The sequence below is a fragment of the Anser anser genome (assembly GCF_964211835.1).
Source record: "Anser anser genome assembly, chromosome: Z".
NCBI classification, from domain to species: Eukaryota; Metazoa; Chordata; class Aves; order Anseriformes; family Anatidae; genus Anser; species Anser anser.
This window is the reverse complement of record NC_139723.1, coordinates 34,794,005-34,809,075: the sequence shown is the minus strand read 5'-3', so window position 1 is coordinate 34,809,075 and position 15,071 is coordinate 34,794,005. Positions and strand designations below refer to the sequence as shown.

The 15,071-nt window shown below is 45.0% G+C and overlaps 1 protein-coding gene across 2 annotated transcripts in view; it reads left to right on the top strand.

The window, feature by feature from the left end:
- Positions 1-10,923: 10,923 nt before the first annotated feature.
- Positions 10,924-15,071, top strand: part of ABCA1 (ATP binding cassette subfamily A member 1) — a 92,903-nt gene continuing 88,755 nt past the window's right edge. For both annotated transcript variants that reach the window (XM_083815977.1, XM_083815976.1), the window contains exon 1: positions 10,924-11,061. The gene's annotated coding sequence lies outside the window, so the exon portion shown is untranslated. The remainder of the gene's footprint in view (positions 11,062-15,071) is intronic.

The following is a 15,071-nucleotide window of genomic DNA, read 5'->3' as shown; positions in this document are numbered from 1 at the left end:
GCAGGCCCACGCATTCTCAGATCTTAGATACATGCCAGAAAAGTGGTTGGTAAGGATGTTCTCCTCTAAAAAAACACAATTTAAGTGGCAAAAGGGTGTGTTAACTGTGTCTGTTTCACTTGTATGAGTTGCCGGTTCCAAGCAGATAAATTCCGTACTCGAAACAATTTTTTGCACGTGGCAGATAACCTCTGAAGGAGGAAGCATGTCTGTGGACAGCACTGAGTCATTCAAGTCCCCAGAGTCTGCTCCAGTTGGTAGGGGAGCCAATATCTCCTGTGCTGCTGGGAAGTTTCAAATCCTGAAACACAGAGGCTTGCATTTAAGCAAGGTGGCTTAAATCATATAAAAGGAGGAAGTGCTCCAAAATTCCTCGGCACTGGTCGGTCTTCCTCTAAGCAGCTACAGCATAAAGGGATTTTTACTGTTTGTTTTCCTGTGAGAACGGGGCTGTCAGACGTGGCTCTGTAGCGGTCAGACCCCTGCTCCAGCTCCCCAGCGGCAGAGCACTGCAGCGCGTGCAGGCAGGTGTATTTTCTAGTTGGGCTCCTTCCTTTGCTGGGAGACCAACGTGGAAAAAAAAAAATAATAGGTGGGAAGATCCCTTAAGAAGTCATTTTTTTCTGCCTTCTTTTCCCAAGGTAGGGTTGACTAAATGTAAACTTTTCATAAGAAAATAGTTGGCCACATCTCAGTGTAAAGATATCGTGCAAATCAGGATGCATTCCTGCTTCTTGCTGCCACTGACTGGTAGGTTGCAGTCAGTTTTTCAGAGAGGCTGTGTGTAAGAGAGGCTGTGTTCCAGCTGTAGCCTTCAGGGACACACCTGCACTGGGGCAAGAGCAGCTAAGCTTCTTAATGCAGAGAGGACTCTGAACTCTCCTTAAAAAATGACCCAAAGAAACCTCTGAAAGAGCTTTTTTTTTTTTTTCTTTTTTTTTTTTTCTTCCCTCTGGAAGGAGTTTGTTCTTGTGTAGGCAGGGTTGGAATGCATCCACATATTACTGCTGTTTTTATTTGTCCACGTGCAATGAGCTTTATGGTCAGGCAGAACTGACGAAAACATTGATAATTATTCTCTGACAGCTCTTATCTGTGGTTGGTACAAACCAAAAAGTTTGTACTTTTCAGGGGCACCTCCTGTTTGTTTGCTGTCTTATACTTTTTTTTCCTAGCTCCTCCTGAATTTTCTTCCTTTTTTTTTTTTTTAACTTCCATGGAAAGGGTGGCAGCAAGGACAAGGGAAGGAAAGAACAGAGGTGGAGTCCCTTTATGTCTGAGTTTAGGATAAGAAATACTTTTTATTCTGTAGACAGCAGATATTTTTCATTCTTAGTTCAATAGGAAACCCATCTCCCATTTTAGAGGCCAGTTCTGGAGACAGAGAAGCTCCAATGAATTTCCCAGTTAGCTCTCCAACCTTGTTTCCAACCATGCAGTCTGAGATTTCCCAGCTGCAATGCCCTTCAGCTCACGTTGCTACATATGGACTCGTATGCAGGAATCCATCCCGGGCACAGTGTTACCTTATTTACGCAATGTTACTTGCATGTATCTCAGTCCCCTACCCACTGCTCATATGCCTGAACTGTAATTGCACAGGGAGGAGTTTTGCATAAGCTTCCTGCCAACAGAGATTTATTTATCATGAATACTGAAGCATGTATAAACAGACCATTAATATTACCTTTAGACAGTACCCTAACTATCATGTGCAACCTTTAGAAGTAGGCAAGGAAAACAGGTAAGGCATTGTGACTGCAGAGCTGACACTCCATTGTGTCCCACAGAAATTCTAGAGATAGCTGACGGCTTTGAAGGTACTCATCTGTGGGAGGCTGACCTGGTCGTTCATTAAAAATGAAAACAAACTAGGAAAAGTAAACCTGAATGAATAAACCCAAACATTTCAAAAGCAGTCCTGGAGAGTAAAAGTGGAATTTTGAACCTATCGTTTCGAATGGGTTCTTTAAAGTTGCTTCAGAATTTGGGACAACCACTTCCCATTTAATTGAGAACTAAAGTCACTGGGCAGCTTTTAAAATCCAGCCTTAAATTACATTTCAGAGTCAGAGAGCAGCTTTAGCTCAGTGTAGCAAAGGGACTGCAGAATATGCAGATGGAGTGCACAGAATCTCTGTGCCAGAGATAAACACACAGCCTGATCAATGGAGGGTTGAATCTGAAGGAGACTGAACTTCAGTGTCAGGAATACAAATTCCCGCAGTGGAAGGAATATGTTGATGATAAGCATTTATTCCAGACAAGGTCTCTTCTGTATATTAGTAGGCATCCATATAGCTTCTTGGCCTTTCAAGACCAAAAAATGTAAAGAGGATGGGGAAAGGAAAACAATAATGATCAAGTAAGCCTGGTTCACAGTGAAAAATACTCTGCAGAGAGACTGTGGATTTGAAGGTGAGATACTGACGTTATACCCAGTTAATCAGCCCATTGCGCTTACAGGGAATACAATCCAGCATGAATGGTTGAGACCTACAGCCCATCTAATTAATCTCTGAAAGTGATCACAACCAGAAGGCTTACATAATGGCATGTGAACACTGAAGCAGATCTACAAAGCTGTGTTAGCTCCTAACACCTTATGACTGCAAGAATTTGGCAAGACTATACTTCATGTATTTTAATAAAGAAAATACAACCTGCCAAAACTTAAAATGCCTGTTGATCTTGTGAGAAACATTGAGAGAGCTTTAAATGATAGCATATGTATCAAACTTGTCTTGCATCTACCTGTATCCTCTCCTTTTCTTTGATGATACATATCAGTTTTCTTGGTCTTTCATTTTTTTATACAGCCCTTCTGGCAACTAATACTTTTAGGCTGATTGCTAGGAATCATTTGCTCTGAAGATTTCTTTCTGATAGTTTACAATCATTCACTATTCCACAGATGGCCAAAGAAGAGTTGCGGAAATCTCAGTCAAAAAAAAAATTATCCCCAGTCATAACTTCGCTTAGAAAGATATAAAAGTCAACACTGCTGAGCAGCTTAGGGAGGAAGCCTGGACAAAGATCACGGGTTACAGCAATCATAAGAAGATTCTTTCCTGCATGCTGAAGAAGAAAGAGAACAAGTTTTTACATATACCAAGAAAAACAACACAAGCAGATATCATATTGCTCTGTAATTCTGATGGGGCTGCTGATGGCGACACTGCTTTTCTGAAGGAAAAGAATTCTGTGGAATACTCCGAGGCTCTAGAATGAAGGAGACAGCTAACAGCAGAAGGAAGAAGCCCCAGAGTTATTAGTTTTTATGGAAAATCTGGCTAAAATGGCCAGGAACCTAGTGAAGCTGGACAGAATGAATGAGTGTGTAAAGATGAATGAGTGTGTAAAGACTGGAGGACAGAGAGAGAAAGAGGTTGATGGTCTTTTTCTTTTATAAAAGCAGAGTGTGTCCAAAATGTTGGGTTAATCTTGTTACAGGGGCAGGTGGGAATGTGCTGACTGAGGAGCATCAAAGTGAGAAGGAGATCCTCTAAGCTGAAGGGAAAAGAGAGAGAACCTCTCCTGAAGGAAAAGAAGGATCTGGGATACAGAAGTCAGACAGCATTGATGCTGGGCAATAAAGAGACAGCGTTTCACCCTTGGGCATGCCACATGAGGATAAAGAGGAAAACAGGCTGGGAATGATAAGAAAGGACATGGCTAAGGTACTGGATTCTCCTTGGAAACATACAATAGATTGTGAGCCCACTGAACCTCCAGAGAGGTTGTTAATATCCTGACCAGTGACTGCACAGTCTCTGGCACCAACGCTGAAGGCAAGTTAAAGGCAGCATTTGTAGCAGCTACCCAACCACACAGAAATGGATGGGGGTGCACAAGACAAGGTTAAGCTCAATTACCTCCCCTTGCTACAGCTGCTAGGGAGAGAATTAACAGGCGCGAGGAGATAACCTGTTCTTTAGATCAAGACAAAATGAGCAGAAGCAGGAACTGGCCCATCTCGGAGCCAAGAAGCAGAGTGTGTCTGCAGCACAAGTTGGCTACACCCTAGATCCGGCCCCGGATGCCCGCAAGTAGCTACAGAATGTAGAGGTCAAGCCTGCTGCCTTGATAAAAGAGCTGGGAACATTCAGAAAGTGAAGCTATTTCCAAAGGGAGGAATATCAGAACTCAAAATCTGCTTTTTGTGTGTGTGTGTGTGTGTGTGTGTTTGTGTAGAAGCACAGTGCACAGCAGACCCCAAACTGAGCAAGCATTTAACCTATCGTGAGGAAAAATGTTAGGCTCTACAGAGCAGACTGCAGTGTAAATAAGCGTGGAAGTCAGCTGGCAATTCCAAGCAGCTCTGGAAAGATTTGGGCTTGAATAAGAGATCCTTTCTTTTCCAGTGTGAGTTCATCTTGGTGTCCAGGGAATCTCCTGATTTGAAGAGACACCTTTAAAACTCGACTGCAGAAGGTGCTTCTCCAGGTGGATGAAAAGAGCAGCAAAATGTAGCCTCAGACCTATCTCTGTAAACAGTCATGCCTGGAAAAGGAGGGGTAGAAGAGGTCTCTCTTGCCTCCTGGAAAGCAAGTCCCTGTTGGATGGCATGGATGCTCAGTAAAGGCAGAGGTGGGAAAAGAGGAGTAAAGTGTTCTGACCAAAAAAAAAAAAAAAGTATGACTTTTTCTTTTAGGGCACTATACTTAATGGCAGACGAGTCCTATTTTTTCCCTTCTCATAGACATGGAGATGCTGTCAGAAGGACAGAGGCACTTTCCCAGCTCCACACTGCAGGTTTGATGAGTGCAGAGGAAGCTGAAGAGCCCAAAAGCACACCTTTGCTGGGGTGGAGGCCAGGGGGCTGGCTGGCCTCTGCACTGCAGTGCGGCTAAGTAAGCAAAACCTTCCAGGGCCGGAGGATGGCCCTGGTTACCCGAGTGTGACTCCTGTGTTAAGTTCAGAGGTAAGGCACGGAGTGCTTTCCCCCGTGGCCTCTGGTCGTACTGGCGCTGAAACAGGCTGTACGGTTTGGGAGCCGTCCCCACCTCCCTTTCCTGCTGCTTCAGAAGCTGGTTTTGTACACTTGAGTGCACTTCCTTCCCTTCCTGAATGTCGTTATCTACTAAAGGAAGAACATTTCCTCCTAAAACAAGCTCCCTCGTCACTAAGATTTGCACTGAGTGCTGTAGTCTACAGCTCCAGAGCTGTGGGTGAAGGAAGATTTGCTGATCAGGGGCTGACTGGGTCTGCAGTTTCACTGCCAGTATATGTGGCCTGATTCCCAAGTGCGTGTCTCCACCGACTTAAGGAGCTGCTCTAACACGGCCTCCACACATAAAAGGCTGAATCTTTTGTAGTAACAGCTCCAGTGCAGGAGTCCTTATTCAGGTAAACATCGCACTGAGTTTCACAAGGAATTGATTGAATAAGGATCTTTGATCAGCCGATTTTTGATCTCTCTTAAATAATTGTTTAAGAAAACGGGCAACTACAACTAATATGAAATGGCATTTGGCTGGCCATGAGGGAATGCTAGCCATTCTAGCTCACACCTCAAGGGTTAAGTTGGTGAAGTTTACCACCTGGTCAGTCCATTTTACACAAGCAAAGATTTGTCCATCAGTACCTAAATTGAGGTTAGATAAAGCCAAATTGCAACCTTTTATTTGGCTTTATTTGCATTTGATTAGATCCTGTGTCTACCAGACCACTTCTGCTTTGTGATGAAGCCTTTCTTCCTTGTTCCACCCACTGGGGATGTTATTAGAATAATCATTTTTCACTGGGGAAGAAGTGCCAATTTTTTAAAGCATGGGCTTTGTTCACACTGACATTTTACTCTTTCCACTGCTAACCATTCAATCACATTAATGGCACAAAAACCCTAGTTTGTGCAGGCCAAGCTGTCCCTGTAAAAGTTGAATGGCAGAGTACACGTAATGTGCACTGAAACATTTCTAAAGGAGCCCTGGTGTGGGATAATTTTTGAACAGTAGACAATTGCACAGAGGAAGATTGAAATGTTATCACAAAAATTTATACATGCTGCATGCCATTATAAGGTATAGCTCTGGGGAATCTGGGGAAGGCATAAACTTGGTGTAAAATTAGAATTGCTACCTTAGGTGTATTTTAGTTGGCAACTCTACATATGCTCTTTGCTCTTTAAACTATAGGTTAGACTCATGGTTGGGAAAATCAGCTTATTTCTGGCAAGCTGAAGGATTTTTACCAGCTAAGTATTTGGCTGCATGTATATTTTACATCCAAAATGTAGTAGTTTTGTTAACAGGGAGCCTCACACCACCTTATCTATAATAACTGCAGATGTAATTTGGCATTTGCGCTTACATTTAATGCTAAGCATTTGTGAGAAATGACAAGGCTATGCTTGTGGTAATGGGCCCTCTTCTTAAAATAACAGCAGTAATTTGGCAGCTTCACAAGAGATGAAGTTTTTAAATCATCCTTTTTAAACAAAATATATGTTACTTTAAGAAACATTACCCATACTGTTTGAATTGTTACTTGCTCATGTCTGAGCTTCAATATATTGTTTTATTAAAAAGATTTAGAAGTATCTTTTTGATGACTAGAGGCAGTTTGATGCTTATACTGAAGTATGCAGAGAACTAAGCAAGCTTCTTTGCCTTCATTAGGTGCTGGGACAGGCCAGCAATGTTCTTGGTCCCAAGGGCAGCAAATTCCTAGGTTCAGTACTTGACATGGCACAGACAGGCACCTTGAAGCTTCCCCCACTGCAGGGCACAGTGGAAGACCTAGGGGTTGTTAAGCCTCAACCACTTCTCTTTCTCTCCAACTGGAACGCCATCTTTTAAAGAGCAAATGAGTGTTACCTGTTTTTCTGTGAATAGGATAGGGAGAAAAAAAAAAGAAAGTGAGTGTGGCAAGCTGCAGTAAACAGCATGGTGCTGTCATTTGTACTCAGTGTGTTGTAAACCGGGCTGGAGTGACTAACTCCCATGTTAGGAAATACAAATTGAAGACGGGATGCTCAGTGAGAGTTTAGGTTGCTATAAAATAATAACGATGCAATTATTTCTTACTAAAAGTTTGGAAGTTCCTTCCAGGAAGGCCTTATGAAAGTTGTCACCTCAGCTGACTCAGATATTGCAAATCAGGGGAGAAAGTAAAACAATACTGAGCAGATGCTTGAAATGCTGATTAACCTTCACTGTGTACCCCACAATGCAATAGAAAAGAGTCCCAAAATGCTGCAAAACTGTCAAGTAATCAAAGAAGAGTTGATCAAAACTCTTTGAAAAGTAATTTCTAAACAGCAGTATTACTAATCTGTTATCTTTCCTGCTTCCTGAACTAAGTCCAAACTAGCTCACTTAGGGTTAAAAAGAGTTTGGATTTCCAGATGAAATATTTCATCTCAACAGCTGACTGCAAACTGTGGCATTCTTTATAGCTGAAGTCTGTCTTAGAGCTCTTCTGTTTACATCAAGGCATTTTTCGGTGTGACTGACTAAGCCCAATGTCTTCTCTAGCATCCTGATTTCAGGAGCCATTGATCTTGGAGGCTCAACAGTGGCGTGCCATGCCTTGTACAAGTTACAAGCATGGAGAAACAACTTCCTCCTCAACAAGAACCCAGCCCCTTTATTCCACTATATAAAGTCTTTTCCATGAACAGCAATTCACACCTTCTGGGACCTCTCACTGTAACTGTCTGGAGTAGTTGTGGTCCCTTTGGCAGCTCTCCCTTGCAAGTCTTCCCTTGCACCCAGCCTTGGACCCCAGTGTGGGCTGCATCTTCCACACTTGCAAAAATGAGGTTGTGGTGTGGGTGTAGGCTGAGGAAGAGGGTTATCCTTTGGAAAAGCAGAACAGGTTGAGTCTAGTCTGGAAGTGCATGTCACAGGAGCTGTGCATTGGCTGTTCCTGGAGGCTTTCAATAGCAGGGGGCTGCAAGGGAGGAGACCAGGAGGTGCTGTGACAGCCACAGGCAGCTTCTTCCAGCCAGCTCTGAAATGGATGAAAACGACCCACTGCATATCCAAACCTCAACCAATGGGAACAGCACATGGCACCTCTGCTCATGTGTATCTGAGGAAGGGCAGGAGACTGGGAGCAGGAGACACTGGAGGAGTAAGTGGAGGGGACGTATGGAAGGCGGTTTGGTCGGGGACATGGCTGGAGACATAATATTGAAAGGAGACATTGTGCCAGAGCAGAGATTTCCCCGAGGGGACTGTGGCCCATGGAAGACCCACAGAGTAGCAGTGAGAGGTGAGGAGCAGTGGAGGATATTGAATAAGAAGCGAGGAACAGCAGCAAGAAACCACTACACTCTGCCTCCAACCTCCCTCATCACCCAGTGCCTCACAGAAGGAATTGGGAAGGACTGGGCATAACACCACCGAAAACAAAGGATGTTGAGACTAGGAAAGAGGTAGAAGAGGTGTTTAACTGGAAGAGAGGTTGGGGAAGGGACAGAAAGGTGTTTCCCCAAGGGCTTGACTGTCTATGTCTTTTTTTTTCCCTCTCAATATCCAAAAGGCGTTTCCCTAGGCGTTCAGTTGTTTATCTCTTTTTTTTTCCCCTCAATATTCAGAATCAGTACCTGGAAGTTTGTGTTAATTGGCAATAAACAAAACTGAGCACAATTCCCTGACTGAAACTCTTTTGCCTGCAACTAACCTATCCCACCTTCCATGGGACACAAAAGCCAACATAATGCTTGATGTGGGTGTGAGACTTGGGAGGTACAAATTTCTCTGAGGAATCTATAGGAGCTGCACGTGCTCATCCACTCTGAAAACTCAAGCCAACCAAATATAAATACTGTCAGTCCAGGAGACTGAGTTTTTATTAAAATCTATTCCTGGTTTAGCTGTGGGCTTGGCGTGTGTACAGGCTAGCCATGGGCTCTATCAATGCTCCCTTTCCTTGTTCATCTTCTTGGATGGTTCACCACAGCTTGCCTCTCAGTAACCTGACTGTGCTGTCATGCAAACAAGAAATTGTAGATGTGGAAAATGCTGTCAAATGCTAGTGCACAAAGATATTTCTCACCATCCTACAGGTATTTAGCAAACTAAATCAAATACTCCATTTGCTTCTGATGAACAGCTGTGTATTAAGTGCTTTACTGGAAGATGATATCCAAATGCTTTAACAGTTGACACAGATGCTGATTTCCAAAATTAAAAAAGTCTAGTTTTCTGATGATGTTTTGAAAAACAAGCCTCTTTCCTCAGAGAAATCTGATTTAAGGAGACACCAGCAGCAGGGCAATTTCCAGCCCCTTTTCAGTACTCACATAGCACCATTTCTACTGATGGCAGGTCACTAATTATTTTAAAAACCCTGCCCAGTACATCCCACTCTATTCAGACTTTATTGCATGGGATGAGTCCTTACACCCTGCTGATAATAAATTAAATGTACTCTTTCTCACTGTATTTGAGCTAGCATGCTGAAGTTATTTATACAACAATTTAAAATTGTGATCTAGTAAATGTTTGGAAATGTGTAAAAATTGAAAGGTGTAGTATATAGTGAAGAACACATGGCTCTATTTTTTACATCAAGGACCTAATTTTTATTTCAGTTTTGTGACCAGATGAATGTACAGACTGAGTCCATGTGAGTCAGTGGAGATATGTAGCAGTGGCATGGGGGAGCCTGGGATCAGAAGCCGAGTCTGTTTTTATTTTGTTCATCCCTGAGCTGCTCTGTGGGATGGTGACTGACCAAAGGAGCTTGGGTCATTGCCGAAACAAATGTGTCTGCGTTTATTCAGTGCAGAAGGGTCTGCACCATTAATCTGAATATTTACTACTATATATGACACTCCGGTGGATAATATTATTTCAGATCACAGTCAGTCCGAGCTCTCTGGAGTTTTGCTTTCAGGTCCTTGTATTTCTGCGCGCCTCGAAAAAATACAATGGTTGTAGGCTGAGAATCGAAACACAACCGAAGAAACTAGAACGTACAGTTCCCTCAGTAACCATGTATCATCCAGGTTGCTCATAATAAGGCAAAGTTTTAACAGCACGCACAATAACATCAATGACTTCACTGCAGATGAGCAATGGCAGTGCATTATGTCCGTAGTGGGAACCATAATTTAGAGTTGCCTGTCTTTCGCACGTTACATGTTTTCATGCACATTGGAAATGCAGTGCTACACTTCTGTAGACTGAACTGCAGTGCTTCTGGGTGCTCCTGACAAAAATTTTGGAAAGGGTGATGCGCAGGTTGGTGTTTCTGGGAGAGGAGCCCACTGGGGAGGATGACGAGCACAGGCCATTCCTCAGGTGTCTCCAACATGCTGCCCTTTGTGCTTGTCCCAACCAGGTGAAGTTGGGCACTGTGAAGAAGGGGCTTTTTTAAGGTTTTGGGAGTGGTTCCCAGTCTCACCACGAACCATTTCGGCCAAATTTATCGTTGTCTCTGGGTAGGTAGCAGCGCACTAACTTTCACAGCTCCTCGCCCACTTCCTCACCACGAAGCAACATGGTGTGGGGGGTGTCCCGGTGCTCTTGAAGCTGGCACCGCCGGCGACAACGCTCCTCGGCGGTCCCCGGGCCACCCTCCACCCTTGTCGCCTAGGGGTCCCACACCACCCGTGTCCCCCAGTTGGCCTCCCGACCCGGCCCACCACGCGCTGTGCGGGCCCGTGTGGTGCGGGCGGAGCCTCGAGGTTTGTTTTTGGCTGCAACGTGCACGCCCTCATGCAAATCGCCGCGTCCCCGCCTCCCCTTCACCCCCCGCCGGGGAGGGAAAAAGTGGGGAAAAATAAAATTTAAAAAAAAAAAAAAAAGAGAAGCAAAATAAAAAAATGCAAGGAAAACAAACAAACAAAAAAAAAACTAATGAAAGGGGAATAAAAAAAAAAAAAGAGAAAAGGGGAAGGGAGCAAGACGCCCCGGCGCTGCCCGGCCTTGGAAGGGGCGGTCGCCGCCGCCCTATAAGAGGCGCTGCGGGGCCACAGCCGCCCGGGAGCAGGGCCGGCGTCGGGGCTGGAGCGGAGCGAGGCGGAGCGGAGGGGCAAGGCGGCTCGGCTCGGCTCGGCTCCCGGCGGGACCGACGGCGGCTGCCCAGGGCCCCCCGGCCCGGGAGGTAGGCGAGGAGGGCGGCCAGGGGGATGCGCCGCGCCGTGCCGTGCCGTGCCGAGCCGTGATGCGGGCTGCTGTCGGGGGAGGCGGCCCCGGCACAGAGCGAGGGGGGAAAAAGCGAATGTGTCCTTTTTTTTTTTTTTTTTTTTTTTCCTTTTTTTTTTGGTCTTTTTGTTTCTCGCTGCGCGCAGCGTGTCTAGAGTGAGGCGCGGAGGATGGCTTGCGGGACGGCAAGGGACTGGGAAGGGGATAGTGCTGCATGCTTTTTCCCTCCCTGTGTGTTTGTTTATTATTATTACTTTTTTTTTTTTTTTTTTGTAATCGCTTTATTATAGCTCGTCCTGAGCGAAGCGACTCTGGGTTGGCTGCGCTCTCGGAGGGGGGCTCGCCTCGCCGCCCCTTCCAGCCCCGGTGGGCTGCTAGAAGATAACGGGAAGGGTTTCCATCCCCTTCACACCTACGGGAAATCCATAAAACGCCGGGGGCGGGGAGGGCCTTGGGATGAGCGGGAGTGTAAAAATAAAAAAAAATCGATCCCGCAGCTTTTGTGATGGGCAGGAGGTTCGCTTGCAGGCAGCATATCCCGCTTCTGCGTGCCAGGCTGCCATCAGCCTCCTACAAAACACTGCTGCTTAGTTCGGGACGTGTGTGACTGCTCAGATGCATAAAGTCTATCAGAGGAAGGTACTCTGACTGTAAATTGAAAGTTTATAGTAAACAGTATTTTTGTCTGTTTTGAACATAAGCTATTTGTCCCGCCACCCCCAGCTGTTGTGCTTGGAGATTTTAAGGGCAATCAACTTACTTGGAGGGTCAAAGTTGATCTCCAGTGTGTTGGAGTAGACCTTACTAAAGCCAGGGGGATATAAACACATGCTCACACTTTTAGCTGAATTGGTGCCCATCTTGAAGATTACTGGTGTAGATTAATGCATTACAAACCCGTTAGGAGGTGGCCTTTGGAAATAGGTTGATGCTGGTACAGCAGGGAACAGCCACGTCTTGGGGATGTTCCATTAACAACAGATGGTCCGGCTTGCTGCCTTGAGGCTTTCCTAACTGAGCAGTCTCGCTTGGTTTTGAAAGGGGTTAGGGTAATAAACACACGGTGTGAGTATGTTTTTGGTCTGCTCCTGGTTGGCACAGGTTTCCTTCCTCATGAGCAGGGATGGGCGGCAGCATGTGCCCAGGCTCTCCCATAGCATCATGCAGGGAGCTGCCTGGGGCTGCGGCGTTACTGATGTGTCAGCTGTAATTGCTGCTCCTGGGTCATCACCCTTCATCGCACCCATCTGAACCTTCACGTGTGTAAAAGTGGTTCCCCAGTCTGTACCTGGTGTGGTCTGGGCAGGAGTTATATATATCTGGTGTGGTCTGGGCAGCTACGGGCAGGAGTCTGATGCCTTCACTCGCAACATGTGCCGTGTTGATCGTGTTGTCATAGTCCAGTAGGGCTAATCATGGTAAGAATTGGAAGTCGGCTCTTTCCAAACTGTGGATAAAAGGTTTGCAGCCTGGAAAACAGGAGCTGTGTGGTAGAGCTTAAATTGAACTTTTGAAGTTGAGAATATCTTACTTTAGGAGAGAGCAAGAGTATGCTCACCACGGTTGTTCTGCGGAGATGGGTGGGTATGTGCTGGCTCTGGGCTGCCAGAGATGGCAGTGGCTCTCATCTGCTGTTACAGTGTAGTGGTCAAGCATTGCAGCCATCAGAGTAACTCTACCTTGAGAAATTACTGTTGAAGTTCAATTAGCCATATGATATTTGTGTGAAACAAACACCTTGGGTGCAGCTATGTGTGAGGTTTTGGTGCTTGCAGGAGTTACAGCAATCTTTGGATATAAATTCCAGATTTCCAAATTCAGCTGGGCTGTAGTGTAAGCAGGTATATTGAAAATCTCTTAATGTCCCTTTCACCCAGCGAGACTGAGGCATGTTTATAAATGGGTTTGCCACAGGCAGCTGTTAGCTAACCTGTTTTGTCATGCCAAATTTGTTTTCAAAAACCTGTGTGGCTTGGCTCTATTGACATGAGCGGAGACCTGGTCTAGCACCAAGTTCAGCACCTGCCATTGCAGTGCAGGTGAGAGTGGTGCCTGGTGAAGTGCTGAACTACAGAAGTTGAAAAGGCATGAGTATTAAAAATGCAAATTCTCAAAGATTAATCTAGTGTACTCAACTCAGGAAGTGAGTCCTCCCTTGCCTTCCTCTCTGCAAGTCTGTTTTCTCGCTAGTAGTTCACCTGGCAGAATTGTGCCCACAAAACCAGAACAGGAGGAGGATGGGTCCCAAACCCATCCCTCCATGACAGAATGGGATCAGTGCTGCTAGTGTTTATCACGTGTGTTGCACCACGCAGGCACAACATTTCCTAGGGTGTGGTTTCTTTAGAACTTTAATCCAAAGTAATTGAAGGTTGCAGCTGCGCTAGTAATGGACCCAGTTCACTTCCCCCCAAGTGCCCGTTCTCTCGTCTCTCCCCATCTGTTTTGCCCTCTGGGCTGGTGTTGGGAGTTCACCAACCCAGAGTGAACAAAGTTGAAATTAACTTTTTTCTCCGAGCTTTCGGGTCTGGGGGTGCTTTCACCGAGGGATGGAAGGGATGAAAACTTTTTTTAGCTTTAGCATCCTGTCTTCAGGGTTTTCGTGTGGGTTTGTGCACGCTGGTGCCAGCACAGAGATAATGACAGGAGCAGGGCAGAAGGGGAACCAGACTACCCCTTTGTTTAAGTAACCTTGGAGCAAGCACCCTCGGTGTTTATATAGGTCTCTTAGGCTGGGCAACACACCAAATCCTGAAATAAGTCCGGAGGCCATGGCTGACCAAACACCAGCATGTTTCTATTAGGCTGCTTATTCTTGATGACTCCTGCTGTGACTGGCCAGAGTCAGGATTTGCTGTTTAATAAAACACACACACACACATATATATGCCATATTTTCCTAGTTCATCTGAGGCAGCTAGGGGCTGACATGGTAGAAGTTTTTATGTCTGCTGTGAAGATTTGAATCCTTAATTCTTGAAAGCTTACTGTGTAGTTATCCAGCACAGTTACGATTACTGATATTAAGAATAACGATCATAAATACTATGGTAGAATTCTTACTTGTAGAAGATGATTGCTATTATTAAAAAAAATAAAATATTTCCTGTTATGTAGGAGATACTCCTCTATTTCTACTGGCTGTAGGAAAGTCATACAGAGCAACTCATAAGAATTACTATGATTTGAACTACTGAGCAGAGTACCCTCTTATCTATTTTTAGATCTGTTTTTCTAATAAAACAAACAAATGAACAAAAAACAGCAAAGCAAGACCTGTCTTTTTTAGCACTTGTCATAGGGCAGAAAACATGTGAGCTTGCCTCAAGGACTGAGGGAGAGACAGAGTAGGATGGAAAACTGTTGATGTAGCTTTCCTGACACAACAAGCTAACACTGTAGGAAAAATAGGAGCATTCAGATCTTAAGATTTATTGGGTTATTAGTGAAAAGGCTTGATCACGGATTATAAGAAGAATGTACATCGGTCTGAAAGGCGTAAATATCCATATACAAGCTGACCTTTTTCCTCTTCTGTTATTTTCTGGAGGAGTGTTGCTTAGCAGAGCTCCATCTAATCCAATAAGAGATCCGTTTGTGTTGTGTTAACTTTGTTAGGGAACAATTGGCGTTAGGCAAAAGGAGGAGAGCAGAAGAGCCTTTCCAAGACTGCTCTGGCTTGGGCTAGATAGCAAGGTCGTTCTTTGGGAAAGAGCAAACAAAGTCAGAGCCTCTGACCACATGGTTCAGAGATCGTTTTGGAGGTCTGGCTTCCTTTCTAGCAGGCAGGGCTGCATGGAAGGTAAAGAAGTGGCCAAGAACAGCTACCAGCCTGCTTGCTTGGCTCCCTTAAACATTCTGCAGTTTGACTAGCCCATGTCCCAGTGAAAGGCTGTCACTGGGAGCTGGGACGCAAGCTATGCAATTAATGTTCATTAGCATTCTTGGCTGTAAGTAAAAGCCAAAATT